The following is a 27,153-nucleotide window of genomic DNA, read 5'->3' as shown; positions in this document are numbered from 1 at the left end:
TTGTGGTCCAAGCAGAAAGCCTCTCCAGCAGTCTCTACTGGTGAGAACAGATGCTAAGGGGCTTCTCCTGCAAGCGGTGTAGCTCAGACTTTAAATAGTGGGGTCCCAATACACATGTCATCGCACACTCCATATTCAGAGGACATCACTTTCCACAAAATCCCACATCCTGGCCTGTGCCTGTCACTGCTTCTTAGTTTACAGTGGCTATAATGGAACATGGGACTTTCACCAAAAACTCACCTAGTTATCTCCCCCCACCCCAGCACTGGGGAATGAATCAAGGGCTTCTCTCATGTGCGATCTTTCTGAGAAGACTCCCTGATCCACTTTTCAAAAAAGCGAGATGAGTAGAGAGAAGAGAGAGAGAATGCGGCAATGCATGGGGGTCCCTGGTGCCCCCATGTTATTGCCATTTAGAGAGTGGCTCAAACCTAGGGCCACATTCATGCAGGGCAGGATGTGCAGTCTGCCTGCTAAACTGGCTCCTGGTCCCCAGAAGTTGGCTGGATATGATGGGGTTTTCCAGCCTAATGTAGCATGTAGAGTGGCAGCTGGATGAATGACTTGGGTGTCTGTGTCCCTGCCCCCTGGCACATGAGGGCCGACTGCCAGCATGTCACACTCGAGCTTTGCAGCTGGGATTGCATTCGGGGCTCAGTGAGCAAAGAAGGCTCTAGAAGCCACAAAAGGCAAGGAGCAGATTCTCTCCCAAGGCTGCCCAGGAAACCACCACCTACGGTTTCCCACTTCTGACCTCCAGAATCATAAGGGAACAATGAGTCCTGTTTAAACCACAAAGCAGGTGGTGACCATTTCCAGCAGTAGGAAGTAGACAACAGGCCAAGTAGTAGCTCACACAGATAGTCTGCTGCTTTGTAACGTGTGTGACCCCAGGTTCAAACCTAGGCCCCACACTGAAGGAAGATTTGGTGCTGTGGCTTCTTTATTTCTCTTTGTCTCTACTTTAAAAAGGAGAAGAATGAGGAGGAGGAGGAAGAGGAGGAAGAGAAGGAGAAGAATGAGGAGAAGGAGGAGGAGAAGAAGAAGACTATATCACATAAAAATGTAGAGGCAAGAACTTCTGTTTTATAATAATTTGGGAGGGTCTACTCTTGGGTCTTCCTTTGAGTTGGTACAAATCACATACTGCCTTCATTCTAATTCATCTGTAAGGAGTTGATGGGACATTACCTTTGTCAGCCTCCATGAAAAGCCCTGCTGCTTCTTCTACAGAGTTAAGTCATCGGTTAAGATTTATGTCACATATGCAGTCACACGGAGCACATAAAATATCTCCATATAGAAATTAGTAAGTATTAAGCTGTAATGGTTTAATATGTACTGTCAGTTAAGTATGGCACTTCTGGTCTCATTAACTAAATATTAAATCATCAAATCTGGTTCCTCAGTGGTTTGCTCATCAACATTCCTGGGACCCGAAGGCTGATAAGATCCCACAGGGAAGACCTGAAGAATTGCTGAGCCATATCTCTGTGCCAATCAATGCCAAGGACCAAAGATTTCCGTGAGAATTGCCTTTCATTTTTACCAAGAACATACTTTTACCAAGCTGACTTTTATGTGGCCCACACAGCTGTCATGACAGTTAACATGACAAGGCTGGCAGACCCTGGAGGTGGCATAGTGGGTAGAGCACATGCTTTACCAGGCACGAGTTCCTGAGTTCTATCCCTGATACAATGTGGCAGTACAGTACAGAGCTCCAAGGATGGTGAAGTGGTGCTTTGTAGTCTCTCTTCTCTCTGAGTGTGTCTCTTCCTCTCTGTTCTCTCAAATTACAGAATAAAAAAATTGGGTCAGGGAGGCAACTCAGTGGTCTCTCTCTCTCTCTCTCTCTCACACACACACACACACACACACACACACACACACACACACCAAGGTCCTGGGTTCATTCTCCAGAATGTCATTGAGAAAAAAAAAAAAAGCTGAGGTGTAAATAAGAGATTTACCTTACACCAAAGCAGGTGAATGTCTAAGTTAAGGTTCACTGTCTGGGCACACTCAGTGGCTCATTGTCATGAGGAAAGCAATAATGACTTCAGTCTTCAAAAATCAAATCCACACTTGAGGACTCAGGTAACCCTAATTCTATATTCCTAATATTGCAATGCAACTTAGCTCTTTCTCTTCTGTGAAGAAACACAGGCAGAGGTCAGTAGGAATCCCTACACAACTCCAACCTGGAACTAGCAAATATGTCCATCTTGTTACATTTGTCTAGGAAGTCACTCTTTAAAAATAATTGAGGGGTCAGGCAGTAGTGCAGCAAGTTAAGCGCACATGACGAAAAGCTCAATGATCTGTGTAAGGGTCCTAGTTCGAGCCCCCGACTCCCCACCTGCAGGTGGGTCGCGTCATGAGTGGTAAAGCAGGTCTGCAGGTGTCTATCTTTCTCTCCCCCTCTCTGTCTTCTCCTCCTCTCTCCAGTTCTCTCTGTCCTATCCAACAATGACAACAGAAATAAATAACAACAATAAAATTAATAACAACGATAAACAACAAGGGTAACAAAAGGAAAAAAAATGGCCTCTAGGAGCAGTGGATTCATAGTATAGACACTGACCCCAGCAATAACCCTGGAGGCAAAAAAAAAATTAATAAATAATAAGTGTAAGAAATTAAATGAGTCCCTTTATATTCTCCTTCTAAATTCCATTTCTCCATTATTATTATTATTATTACTATTTTGCCTCCAGGGTTATGGCTGGAGCTTGAGGCCTGCACTATGAATCCACTGCTCCTGAAGGCCATTTTTCCCATATTTTTTTTGCTTTTGTTGTTATTATTGTTATTGTTGCTACTGCTGTTGGATGGGACAGAGAGAAATCAAGAGAGGAGGGGAAGACAGAGAGGGTGAGGTCGTTTGTGAAGAGACCCCCCTGCAGGTGGGGAGCCAGGGGCTCGAACTGGGATCTTTACGTCAGTCCTTGCGCTTTGCGCCATGTATACTTAACCCGCTGCACTACCACCTTGCCCCTCCTTTATTTTTTATTTTATTTCATTGTGGGGGAATGATGGTTTACAGCATAGTCTCTAACACACAGGCACAGCTTCTCATCTCCCCTTGACTGGTGTCTAGGAGACACACTAAGACCCTAATGTCCCTTCATCCTGGCCCTCTCCCTCCTTCCCCAGAGTCCTTTGCTTTGGTGCAATACCCATTTCTCCTTGAATCCACAGGAGAGTCAACGTAATTAGTAAATGTGTAACTCATGCATTTTCCTGATTCTCTCCACTTATAGTACAATGCCGAACATTTCAGTTTACCTGACCTGCTTTGCACACGAGGCGATGTTTTGAGAGCATTCTGTCCCCACTCCTGTCCTCTCTGAGAACACTGAGGCCCAGCTCACCTGGGGCTGCTCCCAAGAAGCACAGGTACTGGCCTGCATGCCCTCCCCTCCTCAGGCTTCCAGCCAAGCTGCTCCAGCTTCTGCACCTGCTCATAGCTGCCTGACCATGACCGAGCACTTTCCAGGAGTCACAGGCAGAGCACTGGCTGGAAATCTCGGGCACAAACCTCAAGTTTACCAGCTATGAGAGTGCCAGGTCTCCGGATGTGTGCAGAAGGGATGAGTGCAGGGCTGGCTGCCTGAAAACAGCTCCTAGAACTTCAGCTCAGCCTTCGCTCCCCAGAGGAGACTGCACCTTGAGTCTTGTCCTGAGCACAGAGAAACACAGGCCAGAGCAGGGGGTCTTCTCTCTGCTGTCGCATTTCAAACCACAGGACTGTAAAAAGTTGGTGTTTAGGGTCACCACTGTGGGTGTACCCCCCAATGACACCATTCACAGGCCTAGGAGGTGGCGTTGTAAGTGCAACACTGAACTTGGAATCATGAGGTCCTGAGCTTGATCCCCAGCAACCATGTGCCACATTGAGTCTCTCTCTCTCTCTCTCTCTCTCTCTCTCTCTCACCCCCCTCCCTCCCTGCCTCTCTCCCCCCTCTCTCTTTCTCTCTCTCCTCCTCCTCTTCCTCCTTCTCTCCCTCTCCCTCCTCCTACTTTCTGTCAATAAGTAAATAAAAATTTTTTTACAAGATGCCCCTCACATGCTGGGCCTGCAGATAAGTGTTGCCAATTCCTCCAGAAACTGTACCCTAAAATGCTATCAACCTATCAACCAACCATTAGAAATATAGGTAGATGGTGGTGCGCCTGGTTGAGAACACATGTTGCAATGCGCAAAGACCCAGGTTCGAGCCCCTGGTCCCCACCTGCAAGGGGAAGCTTTGCAAGTGGTGAAGCAGTGTTGCAGGTGTCTCTCTCCCTTCTCTATCCCTCCCTTCCCTCTCAATTTCTGGTTGTCTGTATCCGATAAATGAATAAAAGTTAATTTTTTTTAATTTTTAAAAAGAAATACAGGTAGATACAGACACATATAGATATAGGTGTAGATACAGATACAGATATAGTTGTCTTTTTTTTTTATAACTCCAGAGTTTCATTATTTCAGGTCATTGTTGTCGTAATAGAAAGAATGAGACAGGGAGTCAGGGTGGTAGCACAGTGGGTTAAGCACAGGTGGCACAAAGCACAAGGACCAGGTAACGATCCCCGTTTGAGCCCCCAGCTCCCCACCTGCAAGGGAGACTCTTCACAAGCGGTGAAGCAGGTCTGCAGGTATCTGTCTTTCTCTCCCCCTCTCTGTCTTCCCCCTCTGTCTTCATTTCTCTCTGTCCTATCCAGCAACGATGACATCAATAACAACAACAATAATAACTACAACAATAAAACAACAAGGGCAACAAAAGGGATAATAAATAAATATTTTTTAAAAATTTTAAAATAAAGAATGAGACAGAGATAAAGAGAGGGAGAGGAAGAGAAAGAAGAGAGAGTACACACACCAGGTGGTGGACAAACCTGGTTGAGTTCACATGTTACAGTGCACAAGGACCCAGGTTCAAGTCCCAAGTCCCCAGTCCCCAGACCCCAGTCCCCAGTCCCCACCTGCAGAGGGAAAGCTCCACGAGTGGTGAAGCAGTGTTGCATGTGTCTCTCTGCCTCTCTCCCTCTCTATCTCCCACCTCCTTTCAATTTCTGGCTACTCTATCCAATAAATAAATAAAGATAATCAAGACAGAGGGTAAAACAAACTACAGCACCCAAAATCACAGCACCCTAGCTTCCTTTAATGCACGGGGGGCCTAATCTGAGTCAGGCACATGGCAAAGCAGCACACTACCCAGCTGAGCTAATTTTTTGTCTTTGGCATAAATTTCTCAGTATTATCTGATTAGTACTGTCCTGCTAAGGGACAGTGGTCACTTATAAGTATGCTTTATTATCTGCATGGTATGCCTCTTTGGCAGCTGGCCCACATGTCCTGCCTTCTCAGATTTCTATTCTCTCTGCAAACACACACACACACACACACACACACACACACTCCCCCGCATCCCCACATCCCAACCCCCAAACACACACACACACACACACACACACAGTCACCCTCTTAGAACACCAGTTTCCACCACTTTAGGCTGGGAGCTGACAGATGTGAGGACATGGATTCCAAGGAACACCTAATGAAGAAGAAGTGGAAATTCTGAAAGCAAAGGTATATTGGGAGTCATAAGAGGCAAAGTCAGAATGAATCCCACTATGAATCAACCAACCGCTGGCGCTCTGTCAAAAGCCAAGTCATTAAGCTTGGGTGCGAGATGCCTCAGTGCACAGAACGGTGTCAGAATTAATCATCTCATGCGTGAGCAGCAGCAGGTGTAGCTGTCTGTCCTCCTGGAGTACACGCATGGCATCAGCACATCCAGGACAGTCGTCAGGGACACCACTTTGCCAACTGGTACTTCAGGAGGGCAGAGCCGAGGAGGGTGGGCATCAGGTGAAAGCAGATTCAAAAAAGAGCAGCAACCTATCACAGTGAGCTCACACGGAGTGCTTGACTCTCTGCTTTACCTCCTTTAATTTACTCCTCTTCACTTTACTTACTCCATGCACATAATTAATCTCTGAAGAGAGCAACTTCGGAAGCAGGTTGGAATATCTCACATGCATCCGTAGAGACTGCTTTACAGACTCCGATCATGCAAGAACTGCTTCCTGTTGAGCTCTGAATAAGCTTCATTTTCTCTCTCACTAAGTGTGAGTGGAACTCCAGAGCCATCGCAGACAACAAGGATGCTCTACTCGACGTGCCACCCTGAACGGGAGTACCCATCTCTAATCGCTGGGGAGCCAGAGACGACCCGACTGCCCCTGTGGCTACAGACAGACTATGACCCACATAGTCAACGACTGCCACCTCTCCAGATTCAAAGGAGGTCTCGAAACTTTACATCAGGCTCAACCTGACGCTGTTGACTGGCTATGGAAGAAGGGCAAACGCTAGAAGATTACCGTGGAGAGTTCTACTTAAATATGTCCTTCACCTGGGGGCAGATGGTGCTGCACCTGGTTGAGCATGCACATAACCATGTACAAGGACCTGGGTTCAAGCCCCTGTTCCCAACTTGTAGGAAGGACACTTCACGAGCAGTGAAGCAGGTGTGCAGGTATCTTTTTTTCTCTCTCCCACTCTATCTCCCTCTCTCTCTCAATTTCTCTCTGTCCCATCAAATAAAATTGAAAAAAGAAAAAAAAAATGGTCACAGGTTTTTTTTTTTTTGGTGGATTCGTAGTGCTGGCACTTAGCCCCATATCCCTGGTGCCAATAAAAATTAAAAATTAAATGAGATGAAATAAAATAAAGATACCTTTCATTTACTTCACATGAAGCAGAGGAAGAGTCTCACATGGAGAGACGTCAGGGCAGCCTTCTGGTACATGTGAAGCCAGGGGTGGAGCTGGGACTCGTACACTCTCTCCCTCTGGGGTGACCTGGAAGCCACTTACTGGGCCCGGGATGTTTGCAGAAGCCTGATGTTGTCCTGTGAAGGCTCCTGTCCCTGCTGTGATGCTGCCCCCTGCACCCAAGATTCCCAGCCTTAAGAGACAGAGACCTTGGCTTCTCTGTGGTTTGGATATGAACCCCCCTCCTTCTATAGTGTTACCTCAACCAAGCTCCTAACTGTCTGAAATGATCCAGGGTCCTCTATCAGCTGGACCAGGATTCCAGGGCCCTTTGTGAACAGGGATAAGACTCCAGGGTTCAAGACTTTCCAGGGCTGTAATGAAAGCCAGCCTGCACTCTGAGCTAACACAGGAGGATGCAGTAGTGGTGATGGAGGGCATGAGCCATAGGACAGGCTATTCCAGGGATGGTGCCTTTAAGGAGAAGGGGCAGCCGGAGCTTCTGTGAGGCCAGGGGAGCCCTGAAAGGATGGTCTCTAAGGAGACAGGCAGGAAAGAGGAACAATGACACTTACTGAATGGGGACTGAGGAGACAGCTCCTTGGCCCGGGCAGTGGCAGGGAGGCAGGGACAATTCCAGGAAGCCGGTGCCATCACGGTCACAGTGAAAAGTGAGGAAGGGAATGTTAACTGTGGATTTCAGCCCTAGGCAGAATGGAGGAGAAAGGGCAGAGACTCATGGGGGAAGGAGGTAGAGAGAGAAAGAGTGAGAGAAAGAGAAAGAAGAGAGGAGGGAAGGGAAAGAGAGAGGGGGGAGAAGAGAGAGAGAGAGAGAGAGAGAGAGAGAGAGAGACTTCACAGGCCAGAGGTTAGAGGCTGTAGGTTGAACTGCAAAGCAGAGCAGAAAGCTCACTTGGAACCCGGCAGAGCAGGACTGACAGAGAAGGACTGAGGTTACAGGTTCTGAAGCTGACACCTGTTTGGAAATCTCACTTTTCTCCTCACACAGGAGCAATTTTCCTACTCAGAGTGGCTGTCTCATGCAGACAGACAGAGCAGGAGGGAGGAGGTAGAGACCCTAGAACGCCCGAGCTTCCTCCACTACCACACACCTCCCACAGGTTGCCAGAGCAGCAGAGACCCCACTCCCAAGGAAAGGGCCCTCCCTCCTCATCACAGCACCACACTGGGATTCTACTGCTCCTGGCTGACTTTATATTTCTTTTAATGAATTCCATTAATTAAATGAGAGAGATGGAAAGAAATAAAGACAAGGAGAGACACCACAGCCCATGGGGCTTCCCCCATTTCACCGTGGTGCCCACCTTTAGTGCCAAGTCTAGGTTCAAAACTGAAGCTAGATGTATGGTAATAGGCTAGGAGACTATCTCCCCATATTCATTATTTTTAGTTCACTGAGGGCATAGGGACAGAGAGAGAAGTAGAGAGAGGGAGAGACAGGGCTGGGGAGGTGGCACACCTATTAGAACACTCATCTCACAGTACACAAGGACCCCCGTTCAATCCCCTGGCCCCCACCTGCAGGGGGGAAGCTTCACAAGCTATGAAGCTGTACTGTAGATATCCCTCTCTTTCTTGCCCTCCATTTCCCCCACCCCTCTTACTTTCTGTCTCTACCATATATTATGGGTATAGGTGTGGATATATGAAATTATAAAATAGAGAGGGAGAGATATCACATCATCGTTCCTCCATCCATTGAGCTTCCCCAGGTGCTGTCATGTCCCCATGTGGTTCCAGGATCTGCACCCAGAGCTTCACACCTGGTAAGGCATGAACTCTACCAGGTCAACCATCTCCAAGCCCCCCATCTCCAAGTACTTGTCTAGAGAATAAGCATCCTGTGTGTTTCTCTGGGTGTCATGTGAAGCACACACCTACTGAGGTCTGAGGTCTAGGGAGGTTTGGCCCTCTGATGAGGCCCCACACGTGATACAACAAAACAGTGGTCTGAAAGACCACAGGATAGTGACAGTATGTGGGGAGCTAGAGCTCCAGGGGTGACGGTAATAAGACGCTTAGGCACACCTGCTATGGGCAGAGCAAGTCTTGGACAGTGCCTGGCTCCAGAAGGCCAGATAGAAGGGTATGTGTGGTGGGAGGAGGCTGGGGGCTGGGGGCTGGGCAGTGATACACCCGGTTAACACGCTTACCACCATGCATAAGGACCCAGGTTCCAGGCTCTGATCCCCACCTCTAGGAAGGACACTTCACAAGTAATAAAGTAGGTAGGCAGCTGTCTCACTATCTCCCTCTCTCTCACCCTCCCCTCTCCATTTCTTTCTGTCCTATTGAATAAAATATAAATAAATAAATAAATAAATAAATAAATAGGAAAAAAATACTTCCAGGAGGAGTGGATTCATAGTGCAGGCACCCAACCCCAACAATAACCCTGGAAGCCAAAAAATAAATAAATAAGGCGGGGTAATGTGTGGTGGTGGGAGGGGCCGGGGCTGCTGCTGTTCAGTCTCTAGTTCACCAGCAAAGAGGGCCAGGCTCCACAGGGTTTGCTGATAAAAGATCTATACTCTTAGAGAAGCACCAGCAACAAGAATTAAAAGTGACCATTTGCGATTGGGTATAGCTGAGCTCTGAGTTATGGTGATAAGGGAGATTGAACCTGGGACTTTGGAGCCTCAGGCCTAAGAGTCTCTTTGCAGAACTTTCTGCTGTCTCCTCAGGCCTCCTTTTCAATTTCTTAGTGACTCAGCACCACCCACTGAGACTTGTCAGCTGCCTTCTCCACACAGGCTGAACAGTTGAGACTTCTTGTCCTCTTGCTCACCTTGCAAAATGACATGCTAGAGAGTGCTGGGCACTAAGTCCCCAGACTCTCAAGCTGACAGGACACTGTAGGCTCCCTGCCATGCTGGACTGGCCTTAGAGAGAGACAGGAGCTCTGTCATGCAGCAAGTGGAAGTGACAGCTGTGGTCCAGTGTCGCCTCATGCTGGAAGCTAGCTCACTGCTCCCTGTGGGTGGGGCTGATGTTCTGAGTTAATAATGGGTGAACATGCATTTGCTCTCACATTTCAGTCTTTGGGGTGTGGGGATGGCTATGTCCTTCTGTTGTGGGGGAGGGAACACACGTTGTGGGGGGTATTCCCAGTTCCCTTCCACAGGGTTCATAGACTGACTCCTACATGGAAGAGTCACAAAGAGCCAGTTGTGTTTCAGGAAGAAGATGAGCATTTATTGGGAGAAAGTAAGGACAGACAAAGAAAGTATAAGCCATGTAGACATGTGAGAGAGAGAGAGAGAGAGAGAGAGAGAGAGGCCCAGAGCCTCCTGGTCTTCCCACTTTCTAGTCCCTTCAGAGGAAGGGCAGGACCCTCAGGGGATGAGCTTCAGCCTTTGTCTCCAGGTGTCTCATCTGTCTCCATCTGCATGTTGTGACCTTTGCAGTCAGAAAGGGAGGGAGCCGGATATGCAGACACATTGGGCTGCTGGCCCTGCCTCAGGGCATTCTCCTGGCTTCCAGAAGGGTACAGGGGGAAAGTGCTGCTTTACCTAACCTGCCCTCCAACACATCCTCTAGCTTTCCATGGAGTGACACATCCTGTACCCATGCAGCCACCCAACAGGGAATGTCACTCAGGGAAGCAGCTCCAAGCAACCAAGAAGATGCCAGAATGCCACCTTCCAGGGCCATGTGTTGTCCTGTCATTCAGGGAGTACAGCCTGCACCCTGCCCATCACAGCACACAGGGGACAGCGCTACAGATGCAGCCCTCTGCCCCCAGGACCACTCTGGGCTCATCAGGTGACCAATGAGGGGCCCTCCTTTGAAAACCAGATTTCTATGAAGGCGATAACCTTTCCAGTTCCTTTTTCCCAGCTCTGAGGGGGAGGCAGCCAATGCCAGGCTGGAGCAGACTGTCTCACTGCTAAATACAGTAATGGGCTTTTAATAGCTGCTGTCCAAAATTACACTGGAGAAAAATGGTTTATTAGTAATAATAATAGCTGGCACTTTTATCTCCAAAGCACTTTACAAATAATAGCTCATTAATCCTCCCACTGGCCCGGGTGGTAGCGAGAGGCCCCCTGCTCAGGGACTCTCTCCACTGTCACCTGAGTGCCTGGTCCCCATTCCAGTGACTACCACCATCCTTTCAAAGGTAAATTGATTCAGACCAGCCCCAATTTATGAGCTCTCACCTGGCAGAGACACACGAGATAGACCTGGATGGCTCCATGCAGGTGCTCTAGATGTTTCCAGAAAAACTCACCCAGTTCCAGACATAGTCAGCCCAAATCAATTTCCTGCAGAAACCTGTGCACAAAAAGGTGTTCTGTGGAGACCATTCCCTATGAGGCGCCACGGAAAACTTCAGGGACAAAGGCAAAAAGAGCAGCTTCATGGGCAGACTTTCTCTCTCACCCACTCACTCAGAACTTCTCTGTGGAGAAGTAAGGCCACTTTCCTGCAGTTGCATGCAACCTGCTGTCTCCCCAGGTGCACTCCGAAGGTCACATTTGGAAGTCGCTGCCACCATAACTGTGTTGCTTAAGACACCAAGTGTGGTGCTCAAAGAAGGCGTGGCCCAGCCATGCTGTCCTGTGTCAGGAGATGTGATTGGCTGAAAGTAAGCACTTTTGCAACTGGCTGGCACACAGAATAGAGACGCTGGGAGATTCCTGTATTTCAAGATGCTGTTTAATATCATCTATGTTTGAAAAATTCATACTTGCTTCTAAGTATCCCAAGCCTCGGGAAGCTTTCTTTCTGATGGTGGGGACTGGAGGCTTGAGACCTGGGCCTTTGTACTTTGTAATGTGTACAATCAACCAAGGACACTACTGTCCGGGCCCCCATCCTTCCTTCCTTCCTTCCTTCCTTCCTTCCTTCCTTCCTTCCTTCCTTCCTTCCTTCCTTCATTTATTTTTATCACCTTTATTTATTTATTGGATAGAGATAGCCAGAAATCGAGAGAGAAGGGGGGATAGAGAGGAAGAGAGGCAGAGAGACACCTCCAGCACTGCTTCACTACTCGCAAAGCTTTCCCCCTGCAGGTGGGAACCAGGGACTCAAGCCTGGGTCCTTGTGCATTGTAACATGTTCGCTCAACCAGGTGTGCCACCACCCAGTCCCCCGGCCTTATTTATTTATTTATTTATTTATTTATTTATTTATTTCTAGAGCATGGTTAAGCTCTGGCTTATGTTGGTGCAAAGGATTGAACCTGGAGCCTCAGAGCCTCAGGGATGGAATTCTACCTGAGGATTGTTAATGCTGGCTGATATGCAGCTCAAATGCTCCTGGAACTAAGCTTAACACCTGCAAGCTGGGCTTTCCCTCACACCACCCACTCTTCCTTCACAATGTTTTATTTATTTATTTACTTTGATTCCAATACAACCTCCTTCCTGATCCTTCATTTAACACCTCAAGATCAAAGGGAGAAACCACCAAGACTCAAAAGTAGATTCACCTGCAAAGTCCCATCACTTATTTCCCCTGAGGTCCTGCAGACCAGAACAATGACACTCCCCTGCCATTGTCACACAAACATCTGGCTGAAAATGAAATAATACACAGACAGTGAAACTCGTGCCAGGCCCTCCCTAGAATGAAAGCTGTTTCCTGAGAACACAGAACTTATGAGGAAACCTCAGAGGTTCCTGGAACTTCTGTTCTCTGCAACCTGGGCCTGTGACCCAAAGTGATCTAGGAGGAGACCCACCCAGGTCCAGATCTGTGGAAGCCGCCTGCCTGGGCTCTGGTTGCAGTGCCCTGGGCAGGGAGCACTGGAGAGATGCCCAGGGAGTCTCACCTCTGCCAGGTGAGAAGGTGGGTGCAAGGGAACACCCATTCCCAGTAGGCCACCTATGCAGGGATTCCTGCACTCCGTGTGGCACCAAGGCCACAGTTGTCACACAGATAAGCACACACTCCTCCATCCACACCCCTCACCCACAGGGAGAGACCATCATGTTGGATGACAAAGTCAAGGTGGCAGAGGGCAGCTGGTTCTGCTGGGCATCTCTACAGGTCCTCCCCAGAGCTCTTAGAATGTATAGGCCTGAGGTTGGGGCTGGGGACATGGCTGAGGGCAGTACTGGAGACTGGACTAGGGGCGGGGTGGGGGAAAGGGCTAGGGAATGAACAGGGAAGGGGTCAGGTAAGGGGTTGGGGCTGAGGCTGGGGATGGGGATGGGACCAGAGGTGGAATTGGGGATGGGGCATGGGCTCTGGAGCTGAGGAAGGTGCATAGGCAGGGGGTTGGGGGGATTGGGGTGGTGGTGGCTGGAACTGGAGGGACTGAGAAAGGGGTAGGGGCTAAGGTAATGAGGAGTTGGGGAGGGGGCAGGAGCTGGGAAGCTGAAACGTGGGGTACGTTGGAGAAGGGCCTGGGCTGGGACTGGGAAATGAGGGGCTGGGGAAGGGGCTGGGGACAGTGATGGGGATAAAAAGCTGGCCGCAGGCATCTGGGGACAGGGCTAGGACTGAGGTTGGGGGCAGGGCTGGGTACAGAACTGGAGCTGGGGAAAGGGCTTGCCCCCTGCTAAATGAAGACACCAGTCCCAGGGAGCCTGACAGGTCTTGTCCAAGGTCACAACACACCGTGCCTGACCCTGTATGCGAGTAGACTTGTGGTGGAAGGCATTTTCCCTGGGCTTCACACCTGAGGAGGCTAGGCTGGTGTGCTCCAACAGCATGGAGTATGGGAGTCTGCCCAGTGCTAGGAGGGTGCCAGAGCTGGCTTTGCTTCTTCATGGACAGCAAAGGGTAACCAGCCTGTGAGGAAGAGAAAGAAAGCAGGCAGGAGAGGCCCTAATTCATGTGGGCTCTGTTTTGGTCACATCTGTGCAGGTATTGCACTATTATCACCTGCCAACCTCATTAGTTTCCCTATTTTTATTTTAACATTTTATTTATTTATTTTTAGATAGCGACAGAAAGAAACTGAGAAGGCAGTGGAGAGATAGAGAACAAAAGAGACAAACACCTGCAGCACTGCTTCACCACTTGTGAAGCTTTCCCCTTGCAGGTGGGGGCCAGGGGCTTTGAACCCAGGTTCTTGTGCATCATAATGTGTGCATTCAACTGGCTGTACCACCACCTGCCCCTCTTTTTTTTTTTTATCCAAGGCACCAGACTGATTCCTCTGCCTCCAGGCCAAGCTTTCCATTGCTTATTTTAAAGAGAAGGAAGAGGAGAGGGGGAGAGAGAGAGAGAGAGAAACATCACAGCACCATTCCACAACCCATGGAGCTCCCCTTGGTGGTGCTGCTCTCACCCAGATCAGGAGCCTGGTGAAGGCACAGTCCTCCAAGTGAGCATCTCCCAGGTCCTACTCACACTGTTTGGTTTGGAGGCTGATGCCTCCCTAAATGTTTCAAATTACCAGCTCTTCCAGCATCCCATGGTCCTGAAGAAGTCATCTCAATTATGAATACATTATACAATACCAAAATACACATTGCTCACACACACACATATACTCTGAGGAAGTTGACTTTCAAAGAAGTAAACAAGTTGTTATCTTTCAATAAGCCCAAATCAATGTGAAGATGAAATAAGCATTTTACAGGGCATGAAGGAAAAAAAAAATGGTAAAGAGAGGATGCTTTCTCTTTGTATTTCCCTGATCTGAACACAATGGGAAGGTAAGAGGTGTCATTTTTTAACCACCACACATAAAATCTCAATTAGCCATGGTCTATTTGTGTGCTGACTAAAAACATTCGTTAACAAAGCAGAATTTTCTAGTTTACTGGATAAATATACGGGCAGAAACTGCAGAATGATGTTAGGTTGCCAAGCAACACCGCTCTACTCCCTCTGCTTGGTGATCAGCTCTGCTCATTTATCAAGCTCCCCAGCCCACTGCCGCAGAATTCCAGCCTGCCTGGCCCCGTTTCTGGGAGGAATCATAGTGACTTTGGGCAACACAATAACACTTCTTCTCACCAGACAAAACTTGGATGTTCTTTTGATCAAAGGGATGTGTTAATTCATTATTCTCTCTACATGGCGCTAATGAGAAAGCTATAATTAACGACACTACTGCCTTGCACATAAAATAAACTGCAGTAATTAGTCATGTTTAAGGTGTGAACCGGCCTCCGAAATTAGAGAATACAGATGCTTCCCTCCAAGAAAAAATCGAAGAGAAAGGAGGAAGTATCTTAGCGAATTCGAATGAGAATGCTTACAATGACACCCCCCTCATACATATACACAAATGTGGGGGGGAGGATTCATGATCACGAAAATGCAAGAGATTTCCTTTGATAGCCGAGATGATGACCCAGTGCCTGTTCTGCTTGTAGGTAGATGGCAAAGAGTGGTGAAGAATGGAATCTTTTCTTTGAAAGAAGGCTTAGTACAATATTTTTTTTGTCAGGGCTGAATAGAGAGAATATTATGCTTTCACTCGTTAGCTGCGTCAACTTAGCAGATTGGATGTAAATCACCATAATAATTGCAATATCCTCCAACCGAATCAGTCAGAAGGAAGCTGTAATCAAAATCTTCATCACGGAAAAATTTGGCTTTTGTGGGTCTGGTTTGTGAAGATCACAGGGAGTCCCAATCACCAGCAGAAGAGCCACAGACCACTGTGAAGAAGGACTCCCTGGAGTCTGCAGACAAAGTGGCCCTCCCTCCTACAGGATGTCTCTGCCTGCTGGTGAGCTGCCTGGGTTCAGGACCCCAGGCCTCCTCTAGAGTTGTTTTTTCCTCCTCTGCTGCCCTTTGTCCTGGGCCTAAGGGCACCTCTCTATGGGCTGTGCTGCTCTGATTCCCAGGCAGAACCCAAAACAATGAGAGGCCAAGTGTTTCCAAAATGCACTGAACTCTCTGGCACTGCTGACTATCCCAAATCAAAAGTGCCAGATCATGTCCAGTCAATGAAGCCACAGGCCAAGGACTTGGAGGCAAACTGTCATAGGAGTCCCTCGAGGGGCCTCATAGAGAGGACTTGAAGTAAGGGGGTGTGTCCTGGAAGTGTTCTGAGCTGACAGCTCCCAGAGCTTCCTGCAAATCCAAAGCTGTTCAGTCTCCCTCTGACACTTAGATTTCCTTAAGGGACAAATACCCAGCAGAACATTAATCAGTAACATGTTCTAGCCTTACAAATTTCTCTACCAAAAAAAAAAATCAAGCAACTGAATTATTTCAATGAAGCAACTATGGGTTAAGCACCACACATGTGCACACACACACACACACACATAAACATACGCACACATGCACACACACTTCACAAGCAGACTATGGAAATCCAGCTCCTATTCACCCAGGGAATGTTTTCCTAGGTGAGGTCCAGCTGTGCAGAAGTCACACAGAGTTTGGTGAGGGGGGCGTTTTTGTATGTCACCTGTTCCCCATCCATGACTGAGACATGCCTAGATTTTAGCAGACCTTTGATTTTTTTTTTTTAAATGTGCTTTAAACCGGTTCCTCTAACAGAATGGATTGAATTAAGGAACATCAGCGTGGGAGCTGTTCTGAGATCTGGGGGTCACACAAGCTTGACAACAGGTGGGCAGGGCTCTACCTCGCCATCAGGCTGTGCTGTGCACCCCCTCCCTTCCTTCACCTCCTAGACAGAACCCTTCAGGAGAGACAGCCCAGAGAGGAACCTGGAGAAAGCCCATGGGTCACAGCAGCCAGACCATCTCTAGCAAGCACCTTCTCACTGAGGACAGATGTGTCTCTTCACAGCAGGGCTCCCCAGACCGAGACCAGTGAGTGTCCATGAGCCCCTACAGCTCTGACACACTCTGACCCCAGAACCTAGTGTGTGTGTGTGGGGGGGGGAAGCTGACCAAGGGCTGGAGGGAATATAGGGACCCACCCACCCACAGGGTTTAGGGACCCACCCACCCACAGGGTTTAGGAGAGCCTTCCGGCAGAGCCTTGGAACCAACCACCCTCATTACTGCTCCACCAAGATCCAACAGCCTGGGTTTCTGTCCCTCACCACCAGTCTATCCAGGAACAGTAAAACAGACACTAGCACTGGGAATGGCAACACCTACCTTCTGGAAGGCTCTAGAGTGGCAAGGCAGTGTCTTCCCTGTTGGCTCCCATGGAGATACCAGAGCCCAACTCAGCAGCAGCAGGACCCCCGCAGGGGAAATCAGAGCCCCCAAAAGCTCTGATAGCTCTTGCACTGTGTCACCCCTGGGTGCAACAGGAGGGGTGATGCTATGATGTCACCTTTGGCATTTAAAAGGTGCAACCAAGACTCAGAACAGCACATGGCATAGCACAGAGCAGAAATGCTGGAGGGGCTCTGAGAGACATCCCCCCCACACACACACACACAATTCAGTGCAAGTGCCCCCACCCATCCAGACTCCTCAGTGCCACCATCTCCTAGTACATCCCAGGCAGGCACTCACACTAGGGGGGGAACACAGGGCTCCCCAGGGAGGGGAGTCCCCTGCCCACCCGGCCCCTTGCCCATCCAGACCCCTGCACTCACCCAGAAGCAAGCAGGGCTTGTGGTTGCCTCTCCCCCAAAAGGACACACCTGCCTGCCTCCTGGCTACAATCTGACCACTCCCTGCGACAGCCTGGCACCTCAAGGACGGTCTCAAAAGCAGGGAGTGTGGGGGGTGGCAGCCTGTTCACCCTCATAGAGTCAGATCATCCGCGTGGCCAGCTGCCACACCTGTCACCACCACCACCCAAAACCACACACAGTCAGGGCCACCTTGTTCCCCAACCTCGTCCTCAGGATGCAGCCTGGCACCCCACCTGGTCCCCAAGCCTGGCACCTTGGCTTGTCCCCGAGGACAGTCCAGCATCCCGCCTGGCACCCGCGTGTTCCCGCGGACAGCCGGCCTACCCTGTCCCTCCCGCTGCGGGCTCACCTGGCCGCTCCCTGCGCACCTGCGCGGGTGGTAGCTCTGGTCTCCTGGGACCCCGCCAGGTCGCTGTGAGCTGGGCGGCTGAAGGCGCACGGAGGAGCCCTGGCCCCCTCTCCAAGTGGGGCTCTAAATTAATCACCGCCCCGCTCCTCCTCCGCGCAGAGAGAGAGAGAGCCAGAAAGGGAGAGGGAGAGAAGGAGCGAGAGAGGAAGAGCGGCTAGAGGGAGGGAGGGCGAGAGTGGGAAGGAGAGGGGGAGGGCGACCGAGAGAGGGAGAATGGGAGAGGGAAGGGAAAAGGAGATGGAGAGAGAGAGGCTGGAGAGAGAGGTTAGAGAGAGGGAATGAGGGGGAGAGGGAGAGGGCGAGGAGGAGAGGTAGAGGTAGAGGTAGAGGTAGAGGGAGAGGGAGAGGGAGAGGGAGAGGGAGAGGGAGAGGGAGAGGGAGAGGGAGAGGGAGAGGGAGAGGGAGAGGGGAGAGGGGAGAGGGGAGAGGGGAGAGGGAGAGGGAAAGGGAGAGAGAGAGAGAGAGAATGGAGAGATGGAAAGGGAGGCACAAAGAAGGCGCCCAGCCTGACGTCCCCTGTCCCCAATTCTGCTACCCGGGAGCCATGACAACTCGCCACCCGCTCCCCCGGGGGCCCTAGGCTTCCTCCTGGTCTCCCTCTGGCCAAGCTTTCTTGCCCCCAAGTCCCCGCCGCCCACAGGTCCCCCTTCCAAGTCGGCGCGAGAACACACCGGGACCTGGACCCTGGCTGGAGAGGGGCACAGAGCTGCAGGCCACCAGCAGGTGGCCGGAAAGGAAGGGGCACCCCCCCCCCTCCCCGCAGGGCCTCAGCCAGTCACTCACCAAGGCAGACTGGACGCTCCAGGGTCCCAACCCGCGGGGGCGCTGGCTGGGGGACCTGCCTCCCCAGACCAGGACAAGAGCGCTCAAAGAGCAGCCAGAAGCGTGACACGTCCGCCACCCAGTTGTCTGCTCAAAAGCAACGGCCGGGGGCGGGGTTGGGAAAGGGGTTTCCGGGGCACCACGCCTCTAGAAGGATGCTGGCAGAGGCACAGGGCACCCCTCAGGGAGCACACCCCACCTTCCTATTTTGCAGGTGGGTGGGGAGAGGGTACTGGTTAGACCACGCCCCTCTACCTGAGCTCCCCTCTCCTGCCCCACCCCACCCCCGTCCCGCCAGTAACACCCTGGAAGATGGAGGTAAGCAAGAAAGCAGAGTGGGTGGGGGATACATGTGGGATACAGGGCGCTCGTGGGGACATCCCCTAGTTTGAGCGAGTGTGCCCTGCTTTCTGCGCTGCACCCGCCCCATCTCCCCCTCCACCCCAAGCCCTGTCCCAGACAGGGGGCATCACTGAGTACTCACCTGGAAAGAAGATCATCCCATCCTTGCTTATGTCAGTCCCCAAGGTCAGTGGGGGTGGGGTTAGGAGAGGGAATCCTGTTCCTTCCCCCCTCCACCTGGGACAGAAGAGGTCCCTCCCTGTAGACAGTGTGAGAGTGGTCCCAACAGGTACAAACAGATGTCCCTGGTTCAGGCCTGCTGGGCGGACTGGACCTTGTCTTCTCAGAAAATGCTGGCTCCCCCACACTCTCCTCCCCACGCCAGCTCCCCTACACTTTCTCACCCTGCCTTCACTGTCACTCTAAGTTCTCTAATCCCCCCTCTCCCTAAAGCTCTCCTGCTGACTCCAGTCCCTGGTGGGTGAAGAAGAGAAGGAACCCCACGCGCTTGTTTCTGCTGTGGAAGGAAGGCTTAGCATTGCCAGTGAAATGCCCACTTTTACTTGAGGATCCCAGGAGGGACCATGGGGGAGCTGCAGGCATTTGCCCTGGGATGCAACGTTCATTCAGTGTTCACCCCAACCCCCACCCCAGTCCCCCATCTGATCCTCTTTCCTGGCTTCAAAGTCACCCACACTGGCAATGCTAAGCCTTCTCTTTGATGATCAGTGAAGGGGGCTTGAGACTCCCCGATGGCCGTGAGCTTGACCTTGTGGTGGGCTTGCTTAACCCCCCCCCAGCTCACAGACAAAGGGGGCATTTAGAGCTGGAGCTGAGCTGGATGCCACCCCACCAAGGGCAGGCATGCTCAGTGCCTGCAGCTCGGGCAGCTGAATGCAATCCTGAAGAAATGAATCAGAGCAGCTTTCCAGGCAGTGATGATGGGAGGCTGGGAGCAGGCCTCAGTTCCTGTGTGGGCTGGGTCCCTTTTCCTGCAAGTGAGGGCAGGCCCCCTCTGAGTCTCTCACTGGGGCCTGAGTCTTCTTTCTGCCTGGGGCATCATTATTCATGTGGCATGTGTCCCAAAGGAGAAACAAAAACAGAGGAGTGAATAAGATCCCAGCAGGGGAAAGACTGAGCCTTAGGGGAAACATTTCAGAGGGCAAGAAGCCTCAGAGGAATCTGGCCATGTGGGGGATCCTGCAGAGAGCAGCTTCTGGGTAACCACTCCCTCCCTGGAGCAAAAAGTGACCAGTCGGCTACCCAGCCGGCCATATCACAGTGGCTCTTCCACCTGGGGTTCACTATCGCTAGGCTCCATATTAATAATCTAACAATCATCTGTCCGTCTACTCCTGTCTTCCTATCTACCCATCTATCTGTCTTCTCTCTGCCTATACACCCATCTACCTACTTATTTATCCACTGCTCTGTTTATCTATCCATCTGTCTTGCTGCCTTTTTTTTTATCTACCGTAAATTTCTCTGTGGTTTATCTATAGACATCTTCTGTCTATCTAAATAAGAAATATCAATCTGTCACCATGTATCGACCTGTCTGGATATGTATCTGCCTATTTCTAGCTCACCTTGTATTTCCCAGGTTCTGTTCTAGATGCAAGTATACAGTGAAGAAGCTTAAGAGACGAGACCAGTTGCTTCTTTTGTGATCAAATATCCCAAAATATAGTCCTTATCTTGTGTGAGAGCCTGGGTTAAAAAGTGGTGCCAGGGTGTCTCTCTCTCTCTCTCTCTCTCTCTATCTATCTCTATCTCTTATCTATGTCACTCTGTTTCTCTCTATTGAATAGCATAGCATAGCATAGCATAGGATAGAATAGAACAATGAGAAAATTATCCCATATATGTATATCCCATATATATCCAGATTCAGAAAGTGAGTATTCTAATTTTTTTTCTCTCTTTCCTTCTCTTCTTTCCATTTTTGTTGTTGTTCTCAGTGGGCCTTTACCACTCTGGGTCAAACTTTTAAGATAGAGATAGAGTCAGAGAGACAGATGGGAAAAGGGAAAGACACCACAACACCAGCTTCCCCAATTGGAACCTGGGTCACTCAAGGGCAATGCAGACTGCCTCCCAGGTAAGCTGTCTTGCCAGCCTGACACGTTTTGTTTTTATTTTTTAATTATCTTTTTTAAAAAGAGGATTAAAAAATTTGTTTATTTATTTCCTCTTGTTGCCATTGTTGTTTTATTGTTGTAGTTTTTTTTTTTCAGATTGAATTAAAAAAATTTTTTTTTGTTGTGGTTATTATTGTTGTTATTGATGTCATCGTTGTTGGATAAGACAGAGAGAAATGGAGAGGGGAGGAGAAGACAGAAAGGGGAAGAGAAAGACAGATACCTGCAGACCTGCTTCACCACTTGTGAAAGGACTCCCCCGCAGGTGGGCAGCCGGGGACTCCAACCGGGATCCTTACACTGGTCCTTGCTCTTTGTGCCACATGTGCCTAACCTGCTGTGCTACCACCCGACTCCCCAAAAAAAGTTTTTATTTATTTAGTCATTAAGAAGATAGATGGAGAAAGAGCCAGACATCACTCTGGTACATGTGCAGCCAGGGATTAAACTCAGGACCTCACATTTCAGAGTCCACTGTGCCACATCCTGGACTACTTTTTAAAATTATCTTTATATACTTATTGGATAGAGACAACTGGAAATTGAGAGGGAAGTGGGTGATAGAGAGACAGAGAGACACCAGCAACACTGCTTCACCACTCGCAAAGTGGGGACTAGGGGCTCAAACCCAGGCCCTTGAGCATTGTAACATGTTCACTCAACCAGGCATGCCACTGCCTAGTCCCACGTTTGTTTGCCCCCCCCCCCAGGCAACGCCACTCTTCTGCACCTGTGACTGCACACATCTGAAGCATCCAGAGCCTAGGATAGCATCCTGTGCCCAGCACACACCATTGACCCAGACTGCCTCATTCAGAGAAAGAAATATGGGTGGTGAGGAGGGAAGAGAAAGAAGGAAGGGAGAAGGGAGCCAAAGCCAACCTTTGAGAGAAAGGAAGCATTCTAGCCAACTAGAGGGTGCATGCTCAGAGCCCTGCATGGCAGAGTTAGAGGAAGCTGGGAGCTGGCACATCCTAAGAAAGTTGGGGAGAAGCAGGGCTTCTGCACACACACACCAAGGGCAGGCAGAAGAGGGACTCTTCAGGCCCTGGGACCCAACCCTGCAGGCTCGCCCAACCAGAGCCAGTGAGTGCCTGCCCAGAGCCCATTCTGTGCAGCCCGGAGTCTCCTACCCATCCCATCCGCCACCCCTGCCCACCCAGCAAGCAGTTCCAACCTCACACATTTGTCCCCCAAGTGCTGGGCACAGGCTGGATTCCTGGGCACAGGCGTCACCAGAAACATGGCAGTGCTAGCTCTGAAAGGCATGGCCTTAAGTCCTGATCCAGGGGGCTTGTGCCAAATCAAAATCCCCCATCAAGCTCCACACGCAGAAGGAAGGGCAGAGCTGAGGGGAGAGGACCCAACCAGCCTGTCTGCAGTGCGCATGTCTCTGTGGCTGCCTGCTTGTGCCCATTCTGGGCCATCACTTGGTGGCTTTCCCAGAGCCAGGGCAGCTGGAGGATGGTGTCTTTTGGCCAGGCCAGGAGCTGGTGATAGGGCGTCCTTCCTAGAAAAACTGCTTTGCAGAAGAGCTGTCATTTGGAAAGGGCATTTCAGTCTAGCAGCTCAGGAGAGTCCCAGGCCCATGGGGCTTCCTGGCCAACTGCTGGAATCCAGGCACAGGGAGTGAGGGAAGGAGGAAGAACCCCTTCAAAGGCACCCCTGAGTTCAAAGCACCCTTCAACTCAGATATTCATAACATTGCAGAAGACCACGTGAGCTCCAGAGCTAAACTGGCAGTGTCTTGTAATATGAGAACAAAGGGATACAGATTAAGGATCAAAGAACAATCATTCTGGCAGGAATAAAAAGGTGAAGCCTCACACTTTCTGCCAGGGATGGCTCCTTGAGGTGATTCAGCCTCCCTGGGTCTTAGAATTAGATCCTGCCCCAGATCCTCAAGGCCTGGGGGAACACTTCGGCTGCTAAGGGGATTCTTGGGTTATCCAGTCTCTCACTTTAAGGCACCTGTTCATGACTCCTGGGGGCCAAAGGGTCTCTGCTTTCTGATCAGAAATCCCCACTCCTCTGTGTGGGTGACTGTCACCCAAATCCTCCTCTCTGGTTGGTCTGATCCCCAAGTCCCAGGAATTGAGTTATGGGAAGGACTTCTACATACTGGACAAGTCTTGGTGATATTGGAGGATGGGGATTCCATCAGAACTTCTCTATTATTACACAATACATCATCTTTTCACTCTGGAAGAAATCACAAATATTATTTCATCCCTTAAGTGCTTTTATGCTTGAGGCTGAGGCTCAGAAGTATTCTCCAGGCCCGATGCATGATGCACAGGCTGAAAAATATCCTTAATCTCATGTCACTTTAGAATATGGCATGCCACTGTCTTCTTGGAAGGTAATTTTATTTTTTCCACTTCTGTTGCAGCAAACAAGGAGAACATTGAAGAGAGAGGGTGGATAGCAGAAAAATAAGGCATGAGCTGTGTGAAGGTCTTGGCTGATTTTTTTTTTTTTTTTTTTTTTTTTTTGTGCATGTGGTCTGTTTGATTTGGAATTAACTTTGTCCACTCTTGGTATAAAGAAAACATTGGGGGGGGGTGGATAGGAGAGAGTGGAAGGTCTGCTTAGCAAGAGAGCTCGAGGCAACCACTCCCTCCTTTCTCCACCTCCCTGCCTGTTTTAATTTGTCTTGGGCACCAAGCCACCTGCTCAAACACTGCATGTTCCAATCTCACCCATGGCCAGATTCGGCTAAATTTTTCCTAAAGAAACATAGGAATACATGCTGTTGGTGGCTTCCAGTGTATTCCTTTAAATATATGTCTGTGTTACTTACTTATTAATTCTAATAAAAGAGAGATAGATACAGAGAGAGGGAGAGACCAGAGCACCATTCAGCTCTGGCTTCTGGTGATACTAGGATTTGAGCCTGGGACCTCAGAGTCTCAGGCTTTATAACTAGGCGACCTATGATGTTTCCAGTTGCTGCTTTTCTTTTCTTTCTCTGTCTCTCTGTCTCTGCTCTCTCTATCTTTCTGTCTTTCTCTCTCTTGCCTCCAGGCTTATCACTGGAGCTCAGTGCTGGCACTCTGAAGCCACTGCTCCTGGTAGCCATTTTTTTTTTCCATTTTATTAGACAGGACAGAGAGAACTTGAGAGAGGAGAGAGAAATAGAGGGGGAGAGAGAAGGACACCAGCAGAATTGATTCACTATTTGTAAACCGTACACACACACACACACACACACACACACACACACACACACACACCCGTGCCAAGCACATGTGAGGAGCTGGGGACTCAAACCTGGATCCTTGCCAGGTCCTAGTGCTTCATATTATATGTGCTTAACTCACTGCCTAGCCTCCCAACTGCTTTTCTTTTTCTTTCCATTTTCTTTCTTCCTTCCTTCCTTCCTTCCTTCCTCTCTCTCTCTCTCTCTCTCTCTCTCTCTCTCTCTCTATCAAAAATATTTTACTTAGGATCCATTCCCGAGGAAGATTCTGCCCTTAGAACTTTTTGTTCAGGAATAAAGATGTGCTAGATTAGCATGTACTCCTGGTCCCATCAGATTGGCAGAGAGCCCCCAAAATCCAGTTGACAATGAGCCCCTGCAATACAAAGTCCTGGGTACCCCAGCCTCTTGGAGAGCTCCTGGTAGTGTCTATAGTAGGTTTTCTCTGTGCTGGGACCTGCCTGTTCATGCTCTGAGTTTGAGTTTGTGTAGTCTACATGTGTGGGTGTTTTTTTTTTCCTTAGGATATGATGGTACACTGGAAGAGGGAATTATTTTCTCTCTCTCTTTTTTCTTTTGTTTGAAGAGTCCTGCATGAATTAGTTCTCTGCATTCAGTATTTGCAGGTCATAATTCACACATTCAATTGACATTTTATTCCTGCAAAATAAACAAATTAATTATCAGGCCCACATTTAAATCACAAATTACTAGTATGTGAGACAATGTGTTGGCACAAAGCAGAATATGTCACTGGAAGTTCCTCCTCCTCTTTCTCTGCTTTCAGTGGCTGGTGGGGATCTACAGATCTGTTTTTTCTTTCTTTCTTTCTTTTTACCCAGTGTGGTAAACAGAGAAGCACAGGAAGGCAGGGAGCTCTATCCTCAGCTCTGTGAGCTCTATTCAGGCTCTAGATCATATTTTTGTCCATGAAGAAGGCAAGACTGGTCTTATCTGACAGGCCCTGTGTCTTTTGCCCCCATTTGCCTTTTGCTTCTCATGGGGTGTTTCCGCAAGTCCAGGCTGAAACACTGTAGCACACAGAGCAGGAATGAGAGCTCCATAACCCTGGCATGGCCCAAATACAGGGTTCCTCTCACCAGGGGCTTCCTTCCTTCTGTCCACTTTCACTGGGCTTGTATAGTCTCGCACAGAGGCGCTTCCTGCCTCTCACACAAAAGGCATCTTTAAAGTTGACTAACATCTGGAAGATTTTAATGTCTCAAATGTGAGTGAAGGAGGGAACTTGGTAAGGCAAACCTTACAGCCCAATGTCTCCCCTGATGCTTCAGACACAGCAGCTGTCCTTAGAGCACACGGAGTCTGGAAGTTTGAGGAAGGCATGCAGAGCAAGTGACAAAGAACTCAGACCCAACTGGAGGCCATAAGGAACATACTCTGCTGATGAAAGAGCCAGCAGAACCCAAGTGTCATTATATTAACCAGTTTGGAGACAGATGTCATTTCAGACGTTATAAACTCATGCAGCCATTTTAGGAAGAAAAGATGACACTGTGTGTTTGCATATTCGAATTAAATGATAAAAACCAGCAATTAGATTCAATCAGTCTGGGCATGCCTATCAACTGGTGCCTAGGATATCCACTCACAAACTTCTGCTAGGCAAACGACCTAGACCACAGAGCACTTCACCCTTCCCTCTGTGCTCACAATTCATTCCTGGACATGTCAGGCCCTTTATTGCCAGACTGAATTCTACAGTGCTGCTATTCTGAGAATTTCTGATTTACAGACATGCCATTTTTCCAGTATCCAACTTCAGAAATCATGCTGTGAACTCTGTGATAAAACTACAGTTGTGGGGGCCTGGTCAAGTGCACATACTACAGTGCTCAAGGATGCAGGCTTAAGCCCCTGGTCCACACCTGCAGGAGGAAAGCTTCATAAGTGGTGAAGCAAGGCTGCAGGTGTCTCTCTGTCTCTCTGTCTATCTCACCCTCCCCTCTCAACTTCTCTCTGTCTCTATCCAATAATAAATAATTTTTTTTTTTTAAGACTACAGTTGTTAGCAAAAGTTGGTGCTATGAGACATGATTGCCAGCACTGCTATGGACTCCTATGATGGTTAGCTTCAGCCCTCACCCTCATGCAGCTCTACTGTCAGAAGTGCATATAAGACCCCAGCTTTCACTGTGGGAGGTGATGGGATGTGACCTAGAGTGGACAGAGGGTAGATCCTCTGGAGGAGAGAAGGGAAAGCAGAGGTGCATTTCCTGGGCTGCAAAGTGGCAAAAGCACTGAACCCAGCTGTCCGGGGCAATCAGGTCAAACAAGGAAACACACATGCAGACAGGCTGAGGAGTGAGAATGTGCAGCCAGACCTCCTGGGAAGTGAGAGAAGAAACCTGTGGAGGGGAAATGGGGTGGGGTAGTCATATCCCTGTACATAAGCCTGGAACCATCTCTTCTTTTCCATGGAAAATTATGCCATTGCCACTGCCGCCACTACCACTTCACCACTACCATTACTCCTCCACTCCCCTCTGGCTTCCAAATTTTGCTTAGCTGGGTGTCAGTCACCCACTACCAAAAAGTTTAAAGTTAGATTTCAGTGACACTTACTAGCTTCATAGTATAATAGAAATTCACATTATTTAGAGAAAACAGAAGAGTCTTGATCCCCCTCCACCCCACCCCACCCCACCCCACCAGCACTGCTGAGCTCTGATTTATGGTTGTGTGGGGAATTGAACCTGGGAACTCAGAGCCTCAGGCATTCAAGTCTATTTGCATAATCATTATGGTGTCTTCCTTACCCAAGAATCCTGAATTTATATAATGCTGAGACAACAATCTAGAATGACTCAGCATCTGATGAGAATATGATCTCTAATAAAAGAACCAATGCCCGATCTGGGGGTGGAGGGAGAGTAATATCCGAAAAAAAGTTTAATTAGCTTCATGGTGGTTTGGAGATAATAAAAAAGAGTCT

The 27,153-nt window shown here is 49.3% G+C and overlaps 1 long non-coding RNA gene across 1 annotated transcript in view; it reads right to left on the bottom strand.

Annotated features, from left to right (window-relative positions):
• LOC132535227 (uncharacterized) overlaps window positions 1–18,723 on the bottom strand; it is a 37,850-nt gene extending 19,127 nt beyond the window's left edge. The window contains exons 1-2 of the long non-coding RNA XR_009547001.1: window positions 18,477–18,723; window positions 10,962–11,076 (exon numbers count right to left, since the gene is read on the bottom strand). This is a non-coding gene — a long non-coding RNA (uncharacterized LOC132535227). The remainder of the gene's footprint in view (window positions 1–10,961; window positions 11,077–18,476) is intronic.
• Window positions 18,724–27,153: the final 8,430 nt, after the last annotated feature.

Source organism: Erinaceus europaeus, chromosome 21, assembly GCF_950295315.1.
Source record: "Erinaceus europaeus chromosome 21, mEriEur2.1, whole genome shotgun sequence".
In the NCBI taxonomy this organism is placed as follows: Eukaryota; Metazoa; Chordata; class Mammalia; order Eulipotyphla; family Erinaceidae; genus Erinaceus; species Erinaceus europaeus.
Note: the sequence above shows the minus strand (reverse complement) of the source record. Positions and strands in the feature narration are given on the sequence as shown.